The sequence below is a fragment of the Nelusetta ayraudi genome, unplaced genomic scaffold (genome assembly GCF_046127955.1).
Source record: "Nelusetta ayraudi isolate G7.1 ecotype Tasmania unplaced genomic scaffold, CSIRO-AGI_Nayr_v1 ptg000120l, whole genome shotgun sequence".
NCBI lineage: Eukaryota > Metazoa > Chordata > Actinopteri > Tetraodontiformes > Monacanthidae > Nelusetta > Nelusetta ayraudi.
Window position 1 is genome coordinate 1317001 of NW_027466170.1, and position 21801 is coordinate 1338801.

General features: G+C 45.9%; 1 protein-coding gene across 3 annotated transcripts in view; it reads left to right on the forward strand.

Moving 5' to 3' along the window:
* The window catches only part of LOC142904013 (leucine-rich repeat and fibronectin type III domain-containing protein 1-like protein), a 138310-nt gene that overhangs the window by 15622 nt on the left and 100887 nt on the right, over nt 1–21801 (forward strand). The window contains exon 2 of one of the 3 annotated variants that reach the window (XM_076049945.1): nt 18314–18407. The exons of the other annotated variants lie outside the window; for them this stretch is intronic. The gene's annotated coding sequence lies outside the window, so the exon portion shown is untranslated. The remainder of the gene's footprint in view (nt 1–18313; nt 18408–21801) is intronic. 3 annotated transcript variants of the gene reach the window in all.

The window sequence follows — 21801 nt, forward strand, 5'->3', positions numbered from 1 at the left end:
CCCGGCGGCAGTTTGAATCAAGCCGCCGTCTTCTCGCCGCTCGCTCGAGATTTGCTGTGTGGGATGCGAAAACAAACTTTAAAATGGGCCGCTGACTGACAGCCAGTGGCTGGCGCGAGGCAGGCGTGCACGAGACGGAACCGGGAAGAGAAAATGTTTCAGTCTTTTCCCTGCAGTTTTGAATCCAATGTGAATATCAGCGTATGAGCAGTTTTCATATGTATGTTATGACAAGGAAGAAAAACTAACACGCGAGCGTGGTGCTTCTGTGTTTTACGCCTTAAGGGCTTTAAATTCTTGACAGATCAGTTGCTCAAAATAACAAAATTGATGCAATTATTAAACATGATTACTGGCTACTAGGACAGTGTGTTTATTGAGATATTACGTAAAGTGAATGCAGTCAAAGTAATTACTACCTGGCTTATAATAATGAACTCATTAAAAACAATCATGATTATTAATTCCATGTTGACTAATCATTGCAGCGTTTCAGTTGAAAGTGCTTCAAGTGGCGTTTGTGCTGGTGTTGGTGGAGTGCTGCTGCAAAGAGAGTTTTCATCATTGTCATTTTAAATAGATAAACTGGAGGCTTTATTTTCTTTCCATACACTTTGCAGCGAAATAAGAAGCCTTGTCCACCAGAACTGAATCTGGAACAGAAATCGGCCCTTCCACGCATTCATCTCGACGGAGTCTCACGACGTGCGGCGTAGCGATCGCCATCCATCACCCGTGTCGTTTGCGCGAGCGCGAGAAGCCCGAACCGTAATTGAGTCTGAAATCTGATTTCAGGCTTTAACGACCCCCAAAGACGGAGGAGGAGACGCTCGAGCCTGTGAATAAAGTTGAATAAAAAGTGAAACAAAACAAAACAAAAAAGTTAATCAACGACGGCAGAAATCTTATTTCCAATCCAGGAATTGCACTTCAGCATTCTAAACGCTGCGCTTACGCTCTCATCCGGTATTGCTGAGAGTGGAGCAATTTGTCACTGCGGTTTGTTTGCCTGCATGTTTTAATTTTTTTTTTTTTTTTTCTGTGCATGCGAGTTGTTTTCAGCGTGACTGTTTTCCCCAAGTCACCTATAGAAAGATATGCCTGTGTGCAAGGCCTCAGATCCCCCACCCTGCCTCTCTCTCTCTCTCTCTTCTCTCTCTCTCTCTCTCTCTCTCTCTCTCTCTCTCTCTCTCTCTCTCTCTCTCTCTCACACACACACACATGCACGCACACACACTGAGCTGCCATGAATGGCTGCTTCTCCACTTCCTCAGCTGGGTGTAATAGCAGCCACTTTATAGACTGATAATCAGTGCAGCATGTAATTTTCCAATTGATCCCCATCAACCCTCATCATTCTCCTCAAACAATCGAAACTCTTTTTGCTATACGTACAATCTGGATCTCGCCGCCTCCTTTTCTTGCTTTATAAAAGAAAAGAAAAAAAATCAACACTTTCATTTCGTTCAGCCTGTTATTTTTCGCTCTCTCTTTCTACTCTTTCTCTCCCTCTCGACTCTCGAGCACGTGCAGATTAACACATTCACTCGTCTTTTTCGAAGGGAGGTCACGTCGATACTTGGGGTTTTACGGCCTCTTTTTCACCTTAAAAGAAAATCAATTGTTTTCGGTGACTGGAATGTCGATGGCTGCTGCTGTGCGATGCGTCTTCTTCTTCGCCCAGAGGTGCTCAAGAGGCGCATGGATCCTATCGTCCCCGTGTCTGGAATCTACCATTTGGAGAAAAAAAAAAAAGCAAATAATTAAAAAAAAAAAAAAAAAATGTTTGATGAACCTTCAAGGCATTCCAGTGGCCCTTTAATATGCCATATGGTCTACATGATATTTAGCTATATAAGAAAACTACAACCGCATGATTAATTCATGCAATACATTCCTGCTTTTTTTTTTTTCCAGTTCAATCGAGTTTTTTCCTCTTTGTGAAACAGTAAATAGTAGGAATGTGTCTTTGGATTTACATGTTGACGGTATGTGTAACCCAAGTGCCCCCGAGACAGTAGGCACTCTTCATCGTACATAGGAAGAGTCCAACATGTCAGAGACAGCTTGGTCCTTTTTGGTCTTTATTCGCTGCAGAAATATCTTCATAATATAGTTTTGCTACGCCAAGAGGTCATTTTCAGGTAGGGAAGACCGACCAATCAGCCGCCCTTGAACCAGCCATTGATTTTTATCAATGGCAGTTCTTCAAGACTGTGACTGACTGACTTACTGACAGACTGACTTAGTTTCCTGTCATCATCGTCAAAGGTTGTGGAAATCCCAGTCACGTTTGGCCAAAGGAGTGCTTAAGAATCTGCCTTAGTTTGGAAGCTGTGCACGTCATCAAAACTCGGGTGTTTGTGACTTATTTCACGGAGGACTTGCTGCCACTTCTACTTCCACTCCTCTGTTTCTACTGAATCCAGTTGTGGGATTGAGAAACCAAAATAGTGTCCGGCAGACTGATTTCCAATGGAAGCCGCGATCTCCAGGTCACCGTGTCAGCCAGTTTGGGTGAAAAGGTGAAGAAACTCCGTGACATACGTACAACATTGTCTCCGCACCGCCGGTATCAGGACGTCTTTGCACTGCTGAAGTGTTCAAATCCCACTGAATCCCACAAGGTTGTGGGTGATTCCGGTTGAGCTGTGAGGGCGAAGCAGCATGATGAGAGCGGAGAGTCAACGGAAAGAATCTGTGTAGAATTTGGATTTCATCGCCGAAAGTGTGGCCCAAGCACAAAAAACACAATTAAATCCTCAATTGAATCTTACCGACTCACCTCAGAGAGGTTTTCTAGCTGGGAAACAATAGCGGCTATTGTGTCTAAAATTTGGCACCGTGTTCCCAGTCGGGCTCTTATCGCTGATGGTTGCCAAAAAGTCTCAAACAAGGCATCACATTTGGTTTCGCTTAAAATGATTTTGAATGTCAGTCATTCAGCCGAGGCCTTTTGTGTTTTCCCACAAGCCCAAAGCTCGTTTACTTCAAAAGAAGAAAATGAGTCTGACTGAAGTTCATTTTTGGCTTACGACAGATTTGCAACAAATCAGAACGGTGAAAGGTCAAAAGTTTACCACCAATTATCTCAAGCCAAACTGTTACTGTTTCTCCACCAACTCGCCTTTCAAGAGGTTTCACCCGGGAGGTTAGTAATCATCAAGGCAGCGTGCTTCTGCCTCGCCAGCACCGCAGCCGGTAAACAGAGCTGCCTCCTGTGAACTTTGGCTTTTGGATGCAAACCATTTGCTCATACAGTATGACTCGGAATTAAACAGCCATTTTGAAATGCCTGGCCATGGGAGACCTGTCCAATGTCACACAAACTAGCTTCAGGGAGGTCGTGGCTTCCATTTATCGGCATGTCGATTCGCGGCATTGAAGATCGTAAATTAAGTGGGACGGATGCCAGGAAGTGCTCATTACTCATTTAATCGCTGACAATCCTCCTGTTGAAATGAGAGATATAGTTGATGTGAAACAATGAGAATCCAGGTTGGGAGAACAATCATAAAAGTTTTGTGTAACACCTACAGGAAACAACAACAAACTAGAACAAAAAAACTAACAAATCTTGTTTGTTGGAAAAGGTGTTAAATGTTACGCCTACAAGATGCAACATTTCCTGCGAGCGTTTGTGAAATCTCCATCGCTACATTAGCGCCTATTAACGCCACATGCATCAGTTGTGACAGGTAGTGCAGGGGCAGGATATGGGTCTGCTGGGTGTTGTGAGGGAATGTTCGTCGTGCTGAAAATGTTTCCCAAAATTCCGCAAGAAAGAAGGAGGTTTTTAGAGCAGCTCCGAAGTTCTTTTAAAAGTTGTATTCACCTCACAAAATGTGAAGTCACAGCACTGAGGAGGAGAACATTGTGAGACATGGTTTACTGAAAATTGTGATTTTACCCATTTAGTCTGCCAGGCGCTTGCCTCTAGTTGCATTCTCTCACAACATGCAACAACTCTGTTAAACAGAGGTGGGGGGGGGGGGGGGGGGGGAATCACCCAAGCTCCTGATGTGATGTGTCCTGAATCATCTATATGTCCAATTTGACTTCTGGACATATACTGCACTTTCTTCAGCAAAATCATTAGAAGTCAGGGACAGAGGGAAGGACACATGGATTATACACCCCACTATGAGTTTTTCAGAGTGTTGCCCTCCAGTTATTTCTCTATGTTGACTCCCTGAACCTCTACAGGCTTCCATTGGATGAATTTTCAAGCATTTTTTTTTTCCTGCTTTTTACACTTTGGCACTCTGTCCCTTTACGGACACGGTCACCCGTCAAAAAATATAGCGTTCACCTTTTAAGACGTAGGGAGAGGAGCGAGAGAAGACTGCAGATGAGTTCTCGCTCTCTTTCTCTCTCTTTCTTTCTTTTGCAGAACAGCTGAAAGGGAGACGATGGGCCAATCAGCAGTGGAGTCATATTTCATTACTCTGCACTCCCGTCTCGCACGCTGCCTTTATTTGCTCTTTTTGTCCTCTGCCCTTCCTCGTTTATTTATTTTTTTCTCTCCTCTCAACTCGTCCCCACCAGCTCGTCTTCGTCTTCGTCCTGCCCTTCTTCTCTCCTTCCTTCGGTTCCAGGTCGCCATGGTGACTCAGCTTTTCACCGACCAGTGACCAGAATCCCAATCAGACTTGGCACCATCTCTCTCTCTCTTTCCCTCTCTCTTTCTCTCTCTCTTTCACTCTCTTTTTCAATCTCACTCTATCACACACACACACACACTCACACATATGCACACAGTGCCATTGTGGCCATGCCGGAGGTCTGATGAGAGTAATGACAGATTAACGAGTGTCTGCGGGCCACAGCTGACCTCTCCTCGGGCAGCACATAAACAACTCATCGCTCCCCCCCCCCACCCACCCCTTTGTTTTTTTCATCCTTATCTCATCTGTCTTCCTCCTCATCCGTTTGCTTTCCTCTGCCACAAAGTAATTGGGCCAGTGCCGTAGGTGTGAGCGCTGGAAGTGACATTTTATTGGTCTGAGTCTGATTCACCTTCCGGCTAACCGTCTAGATTCCTACGATTCTGCGAGGCGATTAAGGTTGAAAAAGGGGTGGGGATGGGCGGAGGTTGCTTCAACCTGGCTGTGAGTCCCAGCGACGGTTAACCTTTGCCCCCAATCTAAATCTGCAAAGTGTCATTCCAGAAATATCTGGTATCCGAGCAACAGGCCGAGGGCTCGAAACCAGGATCAGCGTCCACATTGTTTGGACAACGTAATCCAGTCTGACCAATGAGGGAACCTAACATTGCAGGCATCTCTCTCTGTAGATTCTGGCACCTGGCCTTCAGGTTGACTGTTGGCAAGACTTTCATCTGGGCCGCAGCATGTACAGGAGTTGAAAAGGCTTTATTGAATTTTTATCTTCATCCCGCTAAGTACTTTTGACATTTTGAAGGGAGGAATATAAAAACTGCTGACTTAAAAAAAAAAAGAAGGAGCAGAAGTGTCTGGATTTAGGAGTCCTTAAATGACACTTCAGAGGTCTGATTTAAAGGGCCACTGTGTGAGAGTGTTTGTGATGGAAGTGTATGTAACAAACAGTTAAACCTGTATCGTGTCGTGTGCCATCATTTCAGGTTTTGTTATTGATTAATTTGCATATTGACCCGCTGAGCAACCAGTCAACTCTGCACCTCCTCCACATTCAGCCGTGTTTACCCAAAAAACAACATTGATGCTGGCAGGTGGAGCCTCCGACTCTAAATTATTAACTTATTATCAGTCAATAAAAACACAACTACTCTTTATTTTCAGTGGCTTTATCCAACTATGTATTTCCTCCTTAGGGAAACGCTGCCTTCGGTTTTCAGCGCTCGACTCAGAGGATCCGCTGGTTTTGCATCTCCAAAGAGCAACCGTGTGTCTTTAAACACGGCGGTGGCCTAATGCGACGGTTACAGCCATTGTTGCCGGGTTGCCCTGTCAGTGGCTACTCCCACAGATTTCAAAGGGAGCGTCTTTAAAAATCAGCGGATCGATTCCCGACCATAAAAGCACACCGCCAGCATCGATGCCGCCGGCTGCGACATGTTGCTCTCGCTGCTTCTTCTCTCCGCCCCTCGCTGCTTCCTTTTACACTTTTTTTCCCCCCCTCGCTGCCCCTCCGAATCTTCTCCGGTAGGGGCTATAAATAGCCGCTCCGTGTCACCATCTGGCTCCACGACGGTGGCTCACCTCTGCGCGTGTTAGTCACTGTGACTGCTGTGCTGTGCGATGTTAGCCTGTTGGCCGAGGCAGCGTATCACGGCGGCCTGGCCCGGAGTGGCGGCGAAGCGGAGCCAGCTGGCTGCTGGCGCCGCGTGTAGATTTAGGGTAACCTGCCTCCTGTGGAAAAAAAAAAAAAAAAAGAACTGCTGCAGCACTTTTTGTCAAGGCATTTCCTCGGTTGCCCTGCAGGAACCTTGAATTTTCCACCGTCCACAGCATATGGAGAAAGAAGGGCTGTTATTGACTTTGGCTCTAATCCGAGCCTGGAACTGTGGAGCTCCTGGCGTGACGGTTCCAGGAGCTTAAAAGCATTTTTTGGTTTCACAGAATTGCATAAAAAATTGATTTTATCGCAACAAAGCCAGCTTTGAAGGTGCCATATTGTGTAAAAAAAAAAATAATAATCACTTGTCCAAGACTCTGTGATACCTCCTGTCAGACCATCTTGTGGCTGCTTCATATTATTTTTACTATTCCATCACGGCTAAACAAAAACAGCTGGAGGTTGCAAACATACGGCTAAACGTCCTTTTTTTTCTGAAAATTGTTTTTTTGGGGTTTTTTTTTGGTCTTAATGTTTAATAATGTTTAAAGCTGCAGCACCAGACACGGGGACAATAAATAAAGGTCTTAAAAAAAAAGTCTAATAAAACCTTAAAAACCTTTCAAATATGACATGCAGTCAGTGTCTCTTCAGAAATGATGGATTGCCGGCAAGCAATCAGCCGCATCTTCCACTTCCTGTCGCCCGTTTCGCATTTTGTCTGCGTCGAGCTGAAGAGGAGGTTCAAAAATAGCAGATGACAAAGGCCAAAAAGATCAAATCCGTGCCTGTGCGGGATGTTTTTATGCTCCAAAGTGATATGATTGGTAGGCTTCATCTGGATTAGGCCGGCGCAAGGTTAGTGTGTCAGGGAATGTGATGAACACAGGATTAATGCACTCACACACACACACACACAGGCAGGCAGGCGTACAGAAAATAGACGTGACAGGTGGACACGGACGGAGGGATGAAGGGATGAAGGAGGGGCAGATTGGAAGGCAGAGCGAGAAACAGCCGGGCTGGGCGTTGGGATTAGGAGCGCCGCAGCCTGGACCTTTTGCTCTCCATCGATTTGCCTCTTCAACCTGTCTGCCATGAATTTTGCTGCTTATTCGCGCTGCCCACTCGCATTAAGAGTAATGCGGAATTGATCAGGTGCAGACTCAACTTCTTCACGTTGCCCAGAATGTGTGGGGTGGCTTTATTGCAACTATTGGTGTATGAATCTGCATCCAATCATTTGAAAAATGTTTTTGTTCCAACTTCCATCAAGCTTCTCAACATTGTTGCTTAAGGCCAAACTAAACTGTTAGTTATGGGACATGTGCAATGTTGTCTTGCAACTGTCAGTGGTGGTAAGGCTAATGATGTCAAAGACAAATTTCCCTGAGCGGTACAATAAAGTATATTGTATCATATTGTATCATACTGTGTTGTATTGTACGTTACGTAGTCCAGGAGTCCCACTCGGTGAGCGCGTTAGGAAATAGGATACACCATGCACCAGATGCATGATGCCATACTGCTGGAGTTGCAAGACCAACTAGGTCCTGTCATGATTAAAGGATTTGGCAAAAAATTGTGTGATATAAGACAGTGTTGGTATTAGGAGAAACCCAACAGCCACACCGGTAGAAGGACTAATCTGCTGAGCTGCTGTTTGGCAGATTGTCTCTGTACTCGTAATGAGTTAGCATGCAATTTCTAATTAAATACGTCCATACAAATAGAAGTCGTATGTTTTCGGTGTCTTGCGAGCTCGTCTAAAGGGGGGTGAATACGGCTCTTGCTGTTGCCGTTTGTTATGCACATTGTGCTGCAACATCTGGCAGAAATATACATTTTGTGCGGAAGGCTCCGGATGGCTGGAGTTGTGAGGGACCGGAGACGCAACTGGTGCAATGTATCCGTTTTGGACACGAGCTCGAAAACAAAACAAAACAAAAAAATAACAAGGAGAATGGCTGCTCATTCTCTGGCCTCCTTCAAACAGTCTGCGGTTTGAAGGGAGGCAGCGGCGAGGCAGGCGACTGTGGCCAGGAGGATGCGATGACAGGCAGAGAGGAGTGCAGTGACGGAGACGAGACGAGAAATGAAGTTTTTTTTAAGAAGTCAGCTGTTCCTGTCTGGCCGGACCACATTCTGATTCCCAGGATTTATCCATCAGAGCAGTTCCTTCATTAGCGGTTCGTTTTCTGTTCCTGAGTGTCGCTTTGTTCTGTTTCTGAACCATGTGTTTCATTAGACCTTTTTAACAAGTGCACTCTCACAAAAAGAAAAATGTAAAAAAAATTAAATAAAATAAGAGCCAGTTAAGGTGCACGGAGCCTGGAGAGGAATCTAATTTTGCCGGTTCTGCTCTATTTCTCCTCACCTCCGTTGGTACTTTATGATGTCCTGTGTGCCCTGCAGCTAAGACAGAACAAGAGGCAGCTGCACACACACACACACACACACAACACAGGTTTTAGGTTCCCTTTCCACTTCAGGTCGGAATTCAAAATAGGTCAGGAAGCCATCGCTGCGGGTTCCCCACATGACGAGAAGAAATATCTCTTAATAAACTTCTGTTTTGTTCAATTTTTTTTTAATTTCTTTTCTGGCTGTGCACTTCCTAGAAGCTTCTAGACATGAATTTACACACGTACCGTCACTGTTTCGGCGGCACTTTGCCACTTTGAATAAGTTTCCCCTGCAGAGCTCCTTGCGTCATCCTGAGCACCTGTGGGAGGCTGGCTTGGCGAGTGGAGGATGTGTTGCACCTTCCCACCAACCATTTCGGCCCATTTGAAGTGCGCCGCCGCTTGTACAGCCCCTTTGTGCCCACAAAACAAAGTGAGTCACGGTTTCCACGAGGCACCGGAGGTGTTTCAAAAGGTTCTTTTCTGCCTCCGGTGGCTAGTGTCAGGCTGTTCCTTCCTCCATGATTCTCGCAGCTCAATGAAAACGTGGATATGACTCTTCAGTCTGCCGAAATGACGCTCCATTACCTCGATGCTGGCACAGCAGGTCGTGTCCTCCGCCACATGCAGTCGCATCTTTCAGCTAGAGGCTCTGAGAAACACGGCAGCACGAGGAGAGCTGGGTGTCTCCCTGTTTTACCTGCAACACGTCGAAGAGAACAAGTCCGTGTTCTGCATTTTGACCCCTAGGACACCGAAATGACTGACTGACAGGGATTGAATCTGGTTCTTGACTTCACTTAAAACTATATAAATATGTTGATATTTAAAAACCACAGTATACAGAAAGATGCTTAATCAAGTGTTTATGTGTTTATCGGTCAAGGAAATGATGACACGTCATCTCCATTGAAACATTCTGAAATGCTGATGGATTGACGACTCTATTATAATATAATTATAATAATAATATAATATTCCACCCGGTTTGCCGGACACACAACACGTCTCCACGTTCTCGTGTCCAGTTGAACTCAGAATGTTGGTTAACTCCATGTGTTTAGCCAAAATGTCGACTGTGGTGATGCTAAATAATAAAAGTGACTTATAAAGCGGCTTTCAAGAAACCGAGACCCAAGGAAACATTGCGTGGATACAAATGCACAGATAAAGAACAATCTACTGAAAGCCTGGATGAGGAGGGGTCCCTCATGCGTGGATTTAAAATAGTGCAGAATTCGAGCTGCCACACCCAAAGTTCTGTCTCCAATGGTTCAGGGGAGCAGAACCAATACGCTAAAGGGGAATAGAAGAGAATGTCTTCACTGTCGTTGGCTGAGCAAAATGAAATTGCAAATCTTTGGCCTGATAGAGGGAACAAGGTCAAGATGTGCACAGAGTTATGGGTGGAGGAGTAGACGGAGTGATGTCTTGGCAGCCTTGGCAGCTGAATCCTACATCCCTGGAGGCTGTCCAGGGATGTGTTGGGTGAAGGTGAAGGTCTGCAGGACACGGGTAAGGGTCTCGGTAACAAGGTACCAGTGAGTGAATGAGTGATACAATCAGAGGTGCTTTCTGAGGTGGCAACAAGTAGATTTTGGTGAAACTTTAGTACCGCAGGTCTTCTGCCAAACGGTTGTAGTAGCCGGTGATGTTATTTCAGCAGCTGCGTAGTAAATGTTGGATAGACGCCTGTTGTTAGACGCCTAAAAAAACCAAACAAAAAAAGCCCCCCCCAAAAAAAAGCTGTTGTCGCCGTTGCAAATGCAGAATAAAGTACTGCTACATCCGAACCCCCCTCCTTCCCCCGAGTGTTGACTGCTGCTCTGACTCCCAACAAGCACTCACGCCCACCGTCGCATTCCGCCGAGCAGCAGCTGATCCTGGCGACCCTCCCTGCGTGCTTTCATACCTAGATGAGGAAGGCATTAGTCACCAGTCTGGGGAAAAGTAAATACACAGAGAGCAGCGTGTTTGCCAAGGTGAGTGTCTTGACAGCGCGTCAAAATAAACTCATTCAGGAGAGAATTTACTTATAAAAATGTGTATTCAGTTCAGAGCCGGGCGCCGCGACTTTTTGCTGCATAATTTATGTTTATCATGGGCCGTGTGTGTTTGGAGCCGAGTAATCTGATGCATGCAGAGGTACGTCAAAATTGCCGGTGTCTTTGTATCCTTTTGCTCAGTTGCTCGTTTCAACTCTCACAAATAAAGAACGTTTGTGAAGGTGTGATCGCAAATAATAATAACAATAATGATACACAGAAAAGCCTGCAGGTAGGCGGTAATTTCCTCAAACCGCGTCTTTCACCTCGCGCAATCAAAGGTTCACACTGCACGTTAGGCAGGTAATCTTACCGTCGGTGTTGCCGGGTGACAAAATTGTCTTGACATGCGATGTTTTCAAACACAAAGGTGCCATTTTTATTTCCGTCACAGTAAAAAGCGGTTCGGAGGGAAGCGGCACTTTTTAGCCGCACGGTGCAATGTTGTCTGCAATAAAACCCAACTGACATTTCTAAGTCTTCATTTGTTTTATTGTTTCTTTTTTTCCTTCTACTGCAGCAAATATTCTATGACAGATTTATGACTCCAGTACCCTTGTGCTGGTAGATTTTGACAGTGTTACAACCCCGGAAAAACAATTTCCGTCACCTCTGCTTCTTTTCGCACGAGCAAAAAAAAACTTCTTGTGTCTGTGCGGAAAAAAAAATGTGACACACACTGAAGGGTTACTGATGTCTGTCCTCGTCCTGCTACACAGTCTGAATGGACGTCTTGGACGCACGCAGTCGCGCTCAATGGCGGCGCCTGGCACAGCCGAGGCGGCGGTTAAATCAAGCGAGCACCGGCTAGCACTTGTCATGTCTTGATTATAGCTGATGGGCATACGCACAGAGTCAAAAGAGGCCATTCACAGCCCCACTGTCTCCCACACCATTCAGCTCCGCTCCAGTGCATGTGAAATGCAAAGGAAGTGTGAAATTCAGAAGAAAAACGGAAATACATATACACATCTATTTTCTCTATGTATATACATATTCATATAGTTTGCTTCGCTGGCGTTGCTAGGCAGGAATGATATTTCCTCTTCTGTGCCCTGTGGAGAGAAGCTGCAGTCAGAGAGACTGTCAGTGTCACACACACACACACACACACACACATACATGTATTCGCTCTGTGACGGTTGGCGCCGCCGCATATTCACGCGACTCCGCCGCCATGTGAACACACGCGGGCCAAATCCCACAGTCCCCCGGTGTGCGGTGACAGGCGGCAGCTGTCAGCGTGACCTGCCGCTGCTATTATTTTTACCTCCTCTGTCTCCGTCTCCCCAACGTCTGTCTCCACCTTTTATCTCCCCCATCCCTCTTCTCACTCCTCTGCCTCTAGAAGGTTCTCACTCGTTTTTAAAGGTCGGCGAGACATTCCGACAACTATGGCTACGGCTGAGTGAAGTCTGTCAACGCGTCAGCCGGCCAGGTTTTGTTACACAGCGGCACCGTAGAAACCCTTCCAGAGCTTTCCTGCTACTGTTGTTGCCTGGCGTGGGCATGTGTACGTGCAGAAAACAGCACGTTTTAGCCCTCTGTTTACAGCCTCCCACTAAAAGGCCGGAAGTTTCTCTCCGTGTTAAGATTGATGCTTTATGGGACCTCAATTTGTGTGTTTGAAGGTGGACCAAAATTGGGCCACCCCAGCGGGTGGAGCCAACACCGGGCTAGGCATGTGCCCTCTGTGATGTCACAGGGGGTAGTGTGTGTGCATTTTAGCACTTTCTGAATAGCAGAGCAAGGAAGCGAAGAAATGGGTGTTTTCCTGGGGAGTTAATTGCTTGATGGATTTATTTTGAAGTGTTCCTGGAGAGTACATCAACTGGCTAGATGTACTATAAGTATTATTACTCGCATCACCGATACAGGGAATCTTGAAAAAAGATGCAGCTTCTAATTTGATTTGAACTCCATCAAATGTGCAGCAAGAACATCTTTGCTGTGAGACTTTGCAGCCCTGTTGCATCATGTGATCTATATCGGGATTAGTTTGTAAGCCGCGTCTCATCTTTCTATAATCTAATGCATGTAAGAGGCTTTCTTATCGTCATTTATTACGCTGTGCGTGTTTTTTTTTCTCTCTTTTTTTTTCCCATATGAAGGCCCCAAACACTCATGGCCACTCTCTTTCTCTCTCTCCTATACTCTTCCCTCCATCCTCTCAGCCCACTTACTGCACTGTGCCTGCATTCCAGCGGTTGTGGAGGGCAAAGTGTGTTTCTTCCTAAGGAGTTGGGGAGGATGGCTTAGCAACACTCGCCTGGCGTAGCCCCTATGCGCCGCCGCGGTCCATAGGCGGTACACGGCCCGGCTTCACTGCGTGGAGTGTTAAGCTGCTGCGCCACCGTGAGTGGTTTCATAGACGCATCAAGACACTTGCAGCTTTGCACAGCCACTAATAAGTGATGTATTGCAGCGGGCTTTTAAGTTGTCACGGCACTCGCTCGCTCTCTCTCTCCCGTTCTCCACATGCGCCATTAGCGTAATGCTGTTTAATGTTTTAGAACAAAATAATCAAAGCTGGGACAGATATGCATTAGTCTCAAAAGGCCCTGATTACAGCCGGGCTGAGATTCTCTCCGGTTGGCTCTCCGAAAACGAGGCAGGGTGATTGTTACTCCTGCCACGAGTGGTGCCGTTATTAGTTTATCCGCGTTTCATAGTGGCATGGTGATAGCCTGGAATTAAATTTTCAGCCCCAGTAGCTCCTTAATTTATTAAGTATTGCGTGTTCCCAAGATTCCACCCAGAAAGAGCGCTGGCAGTGGCGCCCTGCTCACCTACGCAGAGAATACTCACTTGTCCAACGCAATATTTTGATGCTTGCATAATTCTACGCGAAGAAGATTCAAACCCGAGCGTTCATTTGTTTTTTCAAAAACTCAACACACTGAGGATCCTCACTTGGTTCTGTTTTCACTGTGTAGCCTACTAACCCATGTCAGCAGTAGCAGCACGTGCACCAGCACCAATTGTTTTCCAGCATCTCTTGACCCCGAGGGCGGAGGAGCTCAGCTGCAGGTCCAAAATAAAACTGTCAAGGATCAGAGTGTGAGGTCACTGGAATAAACAAGCGCTCGCATGTGTGTGTGTGTGTGTGTGTGTGTGTGTGTAGCGGAATCGGAAACCAACGGTGCGTACCTGTGAAGCTACGAAGGCTGCAAAAGCACTGCTGGTGTAGCTGCTAGAGATGGATTGCTTGGATACCTCAAGTTACAAATGTCATTCATCCATCTTGGCAACCTTCCTCGGAAGAGCGTTTCGCTCGGCTCCGCAAAAATCGGATTGGATTCAGTCACCAATCAGCTCCTTGGTAGTTTTGGCCAAAACCAAGTAGGCGGCTGGTGCCAGCGGCCCTTAAAAGCTGCTGGAAAAGACAGAGAGGAAACAGAAGAAGAGACCTCGAGCCGAGATGCTGCTGCTGCTGCTGCTGCTGCTGCTGAGTAATCTTGTCGTGTGCCGTAGCGGCAGACGTTCTCTCAGCTCGACGGCTTTCTCACCACTTCTCCTTTGGTGGACAGCCCGTTTTCACTCTGGCGGGAGTTAAAACGACCGCAACTTGCAAGTCAGAGGTCTTGAACTGCTCTTAGTTCCACGTGAATATGGGGTTTACGTGCCCCTCGCCCACAGGAGATGGATATGTGGGATGATTGAATCAAATCCATTAGTTCCAAAGTTACTACTTTGAATTGTAATTCCTCAATCAAAAACATCCCACCTGTTATTTTCTGGCAGATACAGTTGATGTATTCAAACCAGTCTGGAGCCATCAAGCCAAAATCACATCCTTGTAATTTTTTTTTTTTTTTTTTTCAAAGCTCAAGAAAATGTTGCCTGCCCCGTGAACACGTGTGCAGGGTGGATTTAGTGTGTACTCAGCAGATTTTGGACGGATGAAGGAGGCAGCGGACGGCTTGACGGAACGTTCCATCAGTTCCAGCGTGACCTTGTGCAGTCGGGGCTTATATGAGCTGGTGAAGGAGGCGGAGCTCCCCCCCTTATGTAAGTGGTGTCACATTATGACTCGCTAACTGCACTTGTATAGCGCGCTCCCCCTCTGATAGATGAGCCGGCGAGCCTGGTTTTTGTGCCGCGTGTGTGAGTGTGTATGTTTGTGCGTGTTCACTCGGCTGCATATAGCCATGCATTTTTGCCGACCAAATATTGAACCAGTGAACCAGTGAGTGTGTCACAGGGAAACATGTCCATGTTTCTGCCTTCCGTGAAGCCTCGCTGGGTAAGAGCTAGAGAGACGGACCAGAGCACAAGGCATAAAAAGAGAGCAGGTCCGTGAGATTTTTTCATGGCATGTTCCTGCTGACTTTGGCCTTCAAGTTGGGTTTGATGTCAGTTAATCAGTAAAATCATTTGAGTAATCCCAATTGCAGCTCAATTTCAAGGGTTGGTATAACACAACTTTTATAAAGGTAAATAAATGTAATGGGTATCTGGAAAAGGATTCTTTAAACTCCTATGTCAGAATTACGAGCAGAGCCGGCCCAAGGCATAAGCAAAGTAAGCGACGGCTTAGGGCCCCAAGCCCACTAGGGGGCCCCCAAGAGCAATATTTTTTTTTTTCCATGTATAAATGATGATTTCCACATGATCAAAGATATATTATTGTACAAAAACACACTTTCAACAGAGTGCAGCTGCTGATGTAGACCTGGTGATTCTTAATGCCTCTGTAGCTAACGCTTCGCTGCACCGGTGCCTCCTGCCAAGACAAAAAAAAAAAAAAAAGTGTAACGCCGGCTCCCGACTCGGGCCCCAAAATCCAATTTTGCTTACGGCCCCATGGAGGCTTGGGCCGGGCCTGATTACGAGGATGTCACAACTTGCATGGAAATAAAATGTAAGAGCGCATCCCAGTCAGTCAGTCAGTCTGCCCATCAAATATTCTCCAAAGCTACATACCTCTCATAGAAATTTGCACTCGTTGCCTCCCCGAGGCAGTTCCTCAAGGCAACTTCCTACACGGCTGCATAAATAGCCTCTCCAGGCTCTGCACAAGTCAACAAACTCTTGTAGAACTTTGCTTGCACCTGATTGACCTGCCAATCCTTCCTTCCTGATTCAGTGGAGGCGACAGGAGTCTGAAGGACAAAGCATGCGGGTTTAAGATGCATGTGTTTGCTTCTTGTCGTCTGAAATCGGTCCCGCTCTAATGGCTCTTTCGGAAGTCCTAGAAGGGAAGGATGCACAAAAGAGATTTGTAAAGGGGGAAAAACAAAAGCCACGAGGATTAGAGTCATTAAAATTCCATCAGAGCTGCTGTAGATTTGCCGTAATGCATGTGGTGAAACAGGCAGCGGCTTCATCAAATAGCCTCGGAGAGATGGAAGGAAAATGCATATAATAATTTATGGCTGTCAAGAAGAAGAAGAAGAAAAAAAAGGAGAGGGAAAACATTGCCTTCACTTTTCAGCCTTCAGTAATGGACAGGAATAATAGTCTTCCCACTGCAAGTCTGTTTGTGCTTTATAGCAAAATCTGTCATAAAAATTATTTCCGAGTTACTGTAACTATAGTTACAGTAACTCGGAAATCATTTTTTTTTAAAAAGCCCATTTTATATCAATCAACAGATGCCTGGTGAAGTTTTATAATCTTCCTCATATGTTCCAAGAGTGTTTAAAATGAACTAGCTGTACTAGCGAGAGCCAATGTAAGTGGATTTCTTATTTTAATGAAGACACAGAGTTAAGATTGGGCTTGTTCTTGGTTTGCATTTGAGCAAATGGTCATTGTGAGATTCCATTGCATTGGCATTTGTTGGAATTCCAGCACTTAATTCCAGACTGGTTGCAGCAGTTGGAGTAGACAGTACTAGTATGTAGTAAATCTCAATAGGTGGTTGATCAACTTAGACCTGAGTACTTAAGAATGAAATGAGTGAAAGTGCATTGTCATATATAATAGGAATTTACCTATTTGACTCTTGAGATCTCAGTAGAGATGCTGTTCTTTAGCCATTTTGTGCTTTTAATTTGAAAGGGAAGAGTTTTTTTTTTTTTTTTTTTTTTTTTAAAGGCCCCATCGTAGGACCTGATTCTCCTGTTAATTTCTCAGTCAATTGACATCCAAACAAAACAAAGCAAAATGCTTTGTGTCAGTGTGATGGACTGATTTCCATTTCTTTCCGCAAATCTCATTAGCGTTTGCGGTTTAAATTTGATTTTCCCTCAATAAACAGAAACACAGCCTCTCCCCAGGAACTTTGTCATTGTTTTACACCATTTAAATAAAGAGAAATGTATGTTACACTTGTGAACGTGCGACGGTAATGATGAAAAACAGGTCCGCAGCTATTTTACTTTAAAGTTTATTTTTGCTGCCTTTCATTAATATGGAAAAATTCAATTTTAATGATTTAATGGATTGTGTAATAGAAAGCGGCTCATGTCTCCAGCGATATCTCCAAATGTGTTTAAAAATGCATGCGGCATAGAGTGTTGTTTCCAATTATGCTTCTTCCTCTGGCTGTGATTAACACGTGCACACGCACGCACGCACTCACACACAAACACACACCAGCACACACACACACACACAGCCCTACATATTTGCTAATGAGAATATTGCTTTTATAAAATGGGTCATGCATTTTGTAAATTGGATTCAGGCATATAGCCGGCGTTGAGTCACAGACGTGTTAATGGATGTGTGCAGGCTATTGTTTCCTGCGCTGCCACCAAAGCCACTCTGAGCACCGTCACACTGGCGTCGTCCACGCCCTCATGCGGGTGCACAGCATTTGCTGCAAGCTCATGAGGTGAAAAGGGTCAAATCAACCTACAAATCTTGGTTATATTTTTTGGCAGTGTGTGCGCGTGTGCATGCAATGTTAATGGAAAATTAAAGCCTTAGCGTTTAATTGTATGTTTGCACTTATTGACATAAACACCATGCGTTTTTGTTGGGTTTGTCATCATTTTAATTCATGACAGCAAAGAAGAGCGAGGGAGGACACGTTGAAATGCTGCTTCCCGTAAGCTTTAAAGCCGTCGTGAGAAGGAAGATACGGGAAGAAAGTCACTGCATTAGTCGTGCGGTTAAGTGTTGCTGCCCAGTGTGCCGACCCGAGGCTGCCTAGGCTCGGCCCTGAATGTGCGCCTGCTCTCTGAGTTGTTTTGTTGTTCACCTGCAGAGGAACAAACTCCAACAGGGCAAAGGCACTAATTAAGTTCCCTGCTAGCGAGCCAAAGGAACCTTGAATTCCAAGCTAGCGTAATGTGAAACAAAAGCCACAAAGGGAAGGTTGGCAAAATTGTGCCGCATTATGTGGCTCCACTGCCGTGAGGCTGCAAACAAAGGTCTGTTTGGTCGGCTTCCCGCATGCTTTTGTCGTGGGACACTTGTAAGACACTCCAGTTCTTAACTCAAGGGTTTATAAAAAAAATAAATAAAAAAAAAAAGGTCTGTTAGACTCCCTCTGCTGGACATACATTTACTTTCCAATCCCAATCCCACCATCTTCATCTACATGTTGCACTATAGTTTCACAGACGTAGCTGCAAACAAGCTGTTTCAGCTGATGTCAGATGACCTCTGTTTCTATCTCTTCGCCTTTAGTGTTCCTTTTCAACCCAACCGGTCAAAGTTAATTCCCGCCCTCCAGAGTCGGGGTCCTCGCGTGGTTTGTCAACGGCTGGCAGACATCTAGGAGGTAAAAAGGGTTCAAATTATACAAGGAAAGATGGACTGAGGGTTCAGTTTGTCCCTGATTCTGGTTTGCATGCATGAATCAAAACCAAACCAGGGGAGGACCGTGCACCAACTCATCAAAGGACCTGAACCAGAACCAATGAACTTCAAGTGTGAAAGCCACTGCAGCCTCCTCTTGGTGGACGGCCTTAGGCTTATGCTTTTTTTGTAATGATTACACAATCACATCCGTCCCACAGCAGTCAGGTCTCGCTGCCGTGAAGTGCTGCACTCTCTGCCGCCGTCTCTCTGCCCTCTCCAGCTGCCTCCCTCGTGCTCTCTCATGTGAACCTCCGTCTCTGGCGCACATTCGCTTGGACCGTCTTGAAAACGTTTCCCTCCTACCATCTTGCCGATGCTTCCTTTTCTTGCTCTGCATGTAGGAGGACGATATGCATAAACCCAGAGCTGGGAGAGTTCTGCGAAGTGAAATCCCTCCTTTCTGTGCAAACAAATGTCTCGTACATCCGTGTGCATACTTCCATATGTGTGAGTGTGTGTTTGTGTATGTGCGTGGACGATGCGGATGCACACGTGCACCCTCTCACACAAAGAATGGAGGCTGCTTGTCTCATCGATTTTATGGATCGCGACACAGACGCGGTGGCATCTGTTGTTTGCCGTCCTCATTTGCTTGATGCAGACGGGTGTTTATCCTCTCATCCTCTGTGGATACACACCTGTGTCTTGACAGCGCGTGAAGCTGCGTGGCCCGCAGGGGGGTCCGTTCGGCGACGTACACGTGCCAGCGGCGCCTCCTTCCTCTTGTCTTGAGAGCCGCCAGCTGACTTGCTTGTTTGCTCAGCTCTTTTTCTCCCTGATTCAGAAGTAGGCAGAATGAATCGCGCAAATCCAATAAACTTTGGGTCCGAGCCGCAAATCCGGCCGTGTGCAGATTGAACGAGGACAACGAGGATGTCTGAGTCGTAGCCAGTGCAGTTCGTGGATCAGCGTCGGTGCTTAAGAACAACAACGGCTTCGCACTGGAAGCGTGTGCACACAGCCAGAATCATAAGACCAACAAGAATTTCCTCACGTTGTTGGGATATAACACAGCAGTTCATACAAACCCACCCACAAACCCATAAAGCGCTGAGGTTTCTAAGCAGAGACAAAGGACTGAGCCGCTGATTTGTGTTTGTACCAGAGATTTCCTGCACTTTTCCCATCGTTAGATCTCTGTTATTTCTCCTTAAATGCTCTAATGGTACTAAGATTAATGTGCTGTGGATGATGCACAAGCATCTGTGTTAATTTAGGGGTAAAAACGTCATCGGCGCTCCATCTGTGCTGCTGCTCCAGACCATGTAATAGCAGGATTGTTTTGTGCATTTTGCAGTGCTGCGTCTAGAGTTTTCAGCTTGTTTGCACTAAGACTGACACGAGGAATCTGACCCAGATGCACTGGCGGCAAGACTGATGAACACCGGCATAAAACAACAGCAGCAGCAGCAGCAACAAGCTCAAATAAGAAGGACAGGAAGTGGAGAAAACAATGAAGCGATGAAGATAGGCATCCGAATCCCATCGGGGTTGGCAAAACCCAATCCGAAAAAGAAAAACATGTTTAAAAATAAAATTCTGGAAAGGAATATTAGGAAAGAAAGAAAAACAACTTGCAATGGTAAAAACTGAACATACGCTTTGAAAGAAAAGATGCATGGAAGTACTATAATTAAAGTAGTAACAATAACAATAACAGAAGAATGTTGAGGCTTTTTAATGACTTTAAATGAGCCAAAACTAAACTTGCAACCAAAAATCTTACACTGCACCACAACATTGATATTGCAACATTGATAAGTTTAAAACCAAAACTTGAAGGGAGACAGAAAGAGAAAGAAAACCGACAGAACTCTGAAACAAAGTGAAAAAAAAAAAATCAAACAGAATGAGACAGAAGCAGCGAGGGGGAATGTGGACGGCATCAGAACTCGGGGGACGAAGCTTCCTGTGATGGACTGACGAGTCAAGTCGCTCAGCTGGGAAATGGGAACCGGGACAATAGAAAGAGGTAGATATCAGATGAATGGCAAAGAGAATCCCCCTTGGAGAGTCGAGAAAACGCACAGATGTGGAGGTAAAAGAAGAAATGCACATAAGCTTAAAGTCGAGAGAGAGAAAAAAAACAAAAAAAAAAAACAAGAAAAGTTTTATTTTGATGGTTTATAGTGTGGAGTGCCTTTGAATTATGACTGAACTTTGGATATTGTGACGGCCTCTGAGCCTCCAACCTGATTTCTGGTTAATTGTAAGCAATCTGGAAGTGGCTCATCAGAAGAGACGGCCAACACCTGAGTTAGTGGCAATGCACTTGTATAAATGGAGCTCAGAGCTGACTCTCACTCCCTCTCCTGCTAGAGGCACTGGTTTGTTTGTGTGGAGCTGTGGGCGGATCTCGTTTCTGCCTTGCATTTGGACTCATTCACACACTGCTGGTGAGCTGACAAACATAACTGAGTTATTATTCTTTGGTTTAATAGAATATTTTTTCATGTGTGGTCTCCATCTTTTGTCTGATTTGACAATATATATTTCCACTGTGCTGGCAAGTGGAGGAAGCAAAGGAAGTAAAGGAGGGACGTTTCTCATTTCTGGCTAGCTCATTAGCAGACTGGAGAAACCAGAACCTGAAAGAGCACATTAGCACCTTTTATGTAACACGGGACCTTTAAATGCGAACGCAGCGCGCCACAAATAGGAGTGTGGAGCGAAGAGGAGTGGGTAAACAGCAGCTCTCCTCCTCATCCTCCTCAGCGCCCAGTAATAATGATGGCACTGATTAGCAGGTAATAAAACATGTAGGGGCCCAAGTCATTACCGGGTTGATGCCCTGAGGCCGTCGCCACACAGGGCGGGGGATGGGAGGAATGGGAAGGGATCAGAGATCACTTCCTGTCTTGCACAGGCATTCTATGCATCCTGAATGGAAAAAAAAAAGCACACAGAGGGGAGGAGGGAGGGGGTGGAGGGTGTGTTGTGTGCGTTGGGCCGTCCTGTGATGAACGTTTACAGGCGTGATCGATACCCAGCGGAAACTGATCAGCGGGAGCAGAGACACCGCGGAATACAAACGAGAGGGTGGATGAATGGAGCGGGGGAGGGGGAGGCGGAGGAGGGGAGAGTCTCTTCTCCTTCTACCCTTCCATCATTTCTGTCCCATTAGCTTCACTCATTTCATTCCGCCTCTTCATGTCTCACCTTTGTGTCCCGCACTGCCCTCGTCTCTCGTCCTGCACCCCCTCCCCCATCCCACACCATCCCTCTCCCCGTCCCACTCTACCCCCCACTCCGTCCCCCCTCCACCATCGCACCACTATTAGCGGTGGCGTTCCCTCCGCTAACAGTGGCGGCGG